We start from the raw sequence: 5159 nt of genomic DNA on the forward strand, positions 1-5159 counted from the left end.
GTCGGCGTGTGTTCACTTACGGCTCCTGCGCGGGCGCGGGAGTCGCCTGCCCGGTTTTAGTGGCACGTTGTGCGGGGGAAGAGGTGGCTCTGTGCGCGTGGGCTGCGCCTTTCCGTGAGGGAGCTCCTTGGGCCTCGTCGATGGTGTCGTCGTCGTGCCGGGTGTGGGGAAAGCGTGCAAGTGGGCACATCTGCACTGATGGAAATAAAAATAAGGGGTTTATATATATATATGTATATATACTTATGTTGCCTAAACTTTACATAGTTCACCAAATACAGCGCGGGTAAAAATGGAAGGCAGGGGGTACTTCAGAAAGTATTATCGATTATGTTAGTAGTAGTTGTATTTAGAATTTTCTAAAATTTGTTGTGACCGGTATTCTTGAGTGCTTACTACGCAGAAAGGTGGTGGGGGGGTGCCCACATGGACGGCGTTGCAGGGAATTTTTTACTGCAAGAGCAAGTGGAGAGTACAGTTCTTGGACTGCAATCTGTTAGTTTCAAAGTCGTCATTACGGTTCTCAGATTTAAGCAGGCTTCATAATCGCAAACAGTTATTACGGTTATAAATGGCTTAAGTAACTGCAAAAAAAAAGTGCATTCGTCTTATAAAATAAATCTTTTAGGCTTTGTCTGAAGACAGGTAAATATTTCTAAAATATTGCCAGGGGAAAATCTCATAATATTTATAAATCTTCTACTCGGTGATTTATGTTATCAGCCAATGTTTTATGAACCCTAATTTTATTCTCCAGACTTGGGATGATAATAAAGAGGAAATGCGATTTGTTTTCTCGTTAAACTATTCCAAGATTCAGTAGGTGAGAATCAGTTACTTTTTGAAAGCTCGCAGTTCCCACTGGTTTTCTGAGGCATTGAGTATGACTCTACAGGTCGTGTATTTCCAATTAAAATGGTGAATTTACATTTATTTTTCTTTGAAGATACTTACAAATGCATCTGAGATTTAATTCTTAACTAGGGTTGGTGGTGCTTTTGGAGCTATTTAAAAGTGGTGATCTTCACAGAGGTGATGGGACTTCCAATAACTAACTACCTGCTTTCACATGCCCCTGGGCTGTAAAGCACTTAGATTGCTACGCTTCCCTTTTGCTGAATTTAGTAGTAGCAGTTACAACTCAGAGCTCTCAAAACAGTTCTCTGAAATTGTCTCACCAACTTTATGTGCGGTGGCAATCGAAAAACCCCCACAAAACATTGTATGTTATCAGGAAGAATATTGAGAACAAGATGGAGGGTGTTGTTTGGCTGCTATATAAAACGCTGGCGCAGCCTCAGATTGATTACTGCATCAGTTCTTGTCTTCACGGCTCAAGAAGGATGTAGAGGAGTTAGGGAAGGCACTGAGGAGGGATGGAGCCACTGCCTTACAGCAAGAGCAATAACGGCTGGGACCGTTCGATATGGAGAGAGAAGACGGGGGAGAGGATTGATCAAGATTTACAAAAGCACGGAAGGTACAAAGTTGTTGTTAACCGAATCCCACAGTATGAGAATGAGGAGGCACCTCATGAAAACAGTGGAAGATCATTTTTCAGACCTGTAAAGAAAATGCTTTTCTGCAAAGCAGATTGTGAACTTCTATTCGGTATTGCCTCTGGTATTGCCACCAGAGGTCAAGGACTTGAACGCTATCCGTAAGTTCAAGGAGGCGTTATTCGTATTGATGGCAAACACATCCGTTAGTGGACACTGAAGGAAATAGGCAGGGATGTGCCCTCCAGCATCCCTAATACGACGAGAGATGCAGGGGAAGTAACCACACCAAGGAGCTCTTCCTAAACAGTATCTCCTTTTACTAACATTGGAATCAAAATGTCGAGGACTTGAATGCTATCCGTAAGTTCAAGGAGGCGTTATTCGTATTGATGGCAAACACATCCGTTAGTGGACACTGAAGGAAATAGGCAGGGATGTGCCCTCCAGCATCCCTAATACGACGAGAGATGCAGGGGAAGTAACCACACCAAGGAGCTCTTCCTAAACAGTATCTCCTTTTACTAACATTGGAATCAAAATGCTGGGCTAGATGCACCACTGATGCTAGGTGCCCTCGCTCTGTAGGACATTTACCTTCATTTCTGTGTAATTACTTCACTGCAGAAATGGTGAGAAACCTATAATATACAATTTTGAATAAATTAAGCTCACACCCTGCAAATACTTAAGATTACTCATAACTCTGTAGCCTTGTGTAAGCCTTTGTAAAGTCAGGGCCCAAGGCCATTTTACTAATAGTGGGAGTCAATTCTCTTATAATTACATGGATTTTATGTTTGACGTGTGACCTGCTTGCTCAGAACAATTTAACCTGCAATATGTACATTGGTTTGTGAAGTAATTGGAAATGAAAGCCACCATGTGGACTAAATATTTTTCTTCCTTAAAAAAGCAAACAAACAACAAAATCCCAAAACACCACCCTCAGAACGGCATGCAGAGAGTATAGTCTGCATCTTAGAATACTTGAAGAAATTCATGCTTTGTAAAAAAAAAAAAAAAAAAATACTTGGTTGAGACAGTTTAGCTGACTATTGTCTGCCATATTTTTCCCACAAAATCTAACCTTACTCCATCCACTTCTCTGAGACTCTCCTAAGACATCTACTTGGTTTTGCCAATTCCAAGGACTAAGATTACTTCAAAGTAATCATGTCTTAGATAGTAAATTGCTATGAAATTAACGTGCAAATCTGCCTTTTTGTTTGAAGCTTTGCAGATCATGTTTTCAAATAACTCTGCAATCACAAAAGGTCTCGTGACCTTCATAGAAAGTAAACACCTAACATTGCAAAACACTCTTTTTTTTCCAAAGCAAAAGCTTCTTTCCTTGTCCTCACATACAGACCATCAACAGCCTCTTATATACTGTGAGGGCGGCGTGCTGGGTGAAGCATGCAGTGGTGACAGTGCTCATGAGTTAAGGGACAGTCACGCAGGGGTGTCAAGGTGGGCTTACAGTCTCTTGATAAAAGACCTCGTGAGAGGCAGTAGGAAGCCTCACCCCAGAGCAGCAGATGCCTGTGCTAAGGGTCTGTTTGTTGTGAGTGCAGTGTGACAGCATTCAAGAGCTGGGTGAGCGTGGATTGGGAGGAATTCGGGCAGACTTGTAATGTTGCAAGAAAGGGCAGAGAGGGGGTTGTTCACAAGGCAGGAGGCGGGTGGTGGTGCAGTGGCACGCGACACAGTCCCCAGCACTGACTGGGGAGCCTGCCCTGGCTCAGCAGAGGCCTCTGCTCACACAGAGCTTTGTGGGCATGGTGGGTTGACCCCAGCCAGCTGCTAGCTCACTGCTCCGCGGGGGGAGAACGAGAAGAGCAAAAGCAAGAAAAGTTGTGGGTCAAGACAATGATGGTTTAGTAAGTGAAGGAAAGAGGGGAAAAAAAAAAACATACGAAGACAATCACACACCACCTCCCACAAGGAGGCCGCTGATGCCCAGCCAGTCTCCGAGCAATGGCTACTTTGGAAAGACTACACCCCCAGTTTTTATTGCTGAGCATGACATTATGTGCTGTGGAATATCTCTCTGGTGAGTTCAAGTCAGCTGTCCTACCTCTCCCCCACCCCAGCCTCTTCCCTACCTCCAGCCTACTTGCTGGGGGGAGCAGAGTGAGACACTGAGAAGGCCTTGACAGTGTGCACTGTTCAGCAACAGCTAAAACATTGGTGTGTTATCAACACTGGTCACAAACCCTAAGCACAGCATCATATGGGCTGCTGTGAGGAAACTCCATCCCAGCCAGACCTAGTATGGGGAGCTGCAGTTTCGGAGGCCTGGGGCTGCAGGGACCACCCTGCAGAGGTGGTGCTCTTGCTTGCTGGATGTGTGCAGTGGTGAGGAATTGTTGCCAATCTAAGGAGCTTGAGGAGGAGTCCAGCAGACTGTGCAGTACCAGGGAAGATGAAAAAGAGTTTGACAGGGTCTTCCCGGAGACCCTGTGGAAGTGAGAGCCCAAACTGCACAGAAGGAGGCGCAGCTAGATTGTGGTCCGGTGTGGGAAAATGGAGGGTTTCCCATGATGGGGAAGGCTGGAAGCTTGTGACTTCTAGCAACAGGAAGACAGCTCCTTCTCCACCTGCAAATCTGCAACTGGAGTATAGGCTCCATGCCCTGGTAGCAGATGGCAGGGAGGAAGGCTTATGTGGGGAAGCACCACAGTTGGCCAAGCCTGAACCACACAGCAGCACCACCAGGAGAAAGTGGTGGATTGGAACAGTGGGTGACTCCGTGCTGTGAAGGATGGAGGACCCCATCTGCCAACCTGACTTGCTGTATGGGTTTTTTGCTTGCTGGGGGCTTGGATCCAACGTGTTGCAAGGACACTGCCAAGGCTCACCCATCCTTCAGCTTACTACCCCCAACTGCTTGTCCACATGAGCGCCAATGATACTGCCCTCTCTGTGAAGCAGCATCTTGGGTATGTGGAGCTCTTGTATGGGCTGGGCAATGGGCTGGGTCAGAGCTTGCACGTCAGGATCAGAAGAGAAGCCAGTGAGGGCGACACCTTGGTGGGAGCATGTTACAGACCACTCGATCAGGATAAGGAAGTGGATTAAGTCTTTTGATACAACCCAAGGAAGTCTCTGTCACAAAGCCTGGTTATCATGGGGGACTGCTGCCCCTGGGAAGGACGAGGCCTGGGCACCAGTAGAGACCAGGAGTGCCCAGCTGGGGAGCAGCTCTGTGGGGAAGGCGCTGGGGCCCTGGTGGGCAGTGCGCTGAGCTGGCCCTGGCAGCAACAAGGGCCAACAGCATCCTGGAGCAGAGCCTGTAGATCAAGGAGACTGATTATCCCCCATTACTTGGCACTCGGTAGACCACATCTAGGAGTCTGTCCCCAGTCTTCCTCCCATGCCCCTTTCAGGGAAGGTGTCTGTAAACAGGACCAAGTTTGTTGGACACCACCAGGACGGTTGGGGCTGGAGCACTGTGAGGTGAGATGGCTTGGGGGGGGGGACCCAACCACAGCCCCCAGTGCCTGTGGGGAGGTGCCTGAGAAGACAGACCCAGGCTCCTCACAGCGGTGGTGTGGCAGGAGGACAGGAGACAACAGGCAGATGTTGACACACAAGAGGTTCAGGCTGGGCTAAAGAAAGCCCCGTGAGGCCAGCCGCGCCCTGGAGGGGGTGCCC

The sequence above is a fragment of the Aptenodytes forsteri genome, unplaced genomic scaffold (assembly GCF_000699145.1).
Source record: "Aptenodytes forsteri isolate BGI_AS27 unplaced genomic scaffold, ASM69914v1 Scaffold245, whole genome shotgun sequence".
NCBI lineage: Eukaryota > Metazoa > Chordata > Aves > Sphenisciformes > Spheniscidae > Aptenodytes > Aptenodytes forsteri.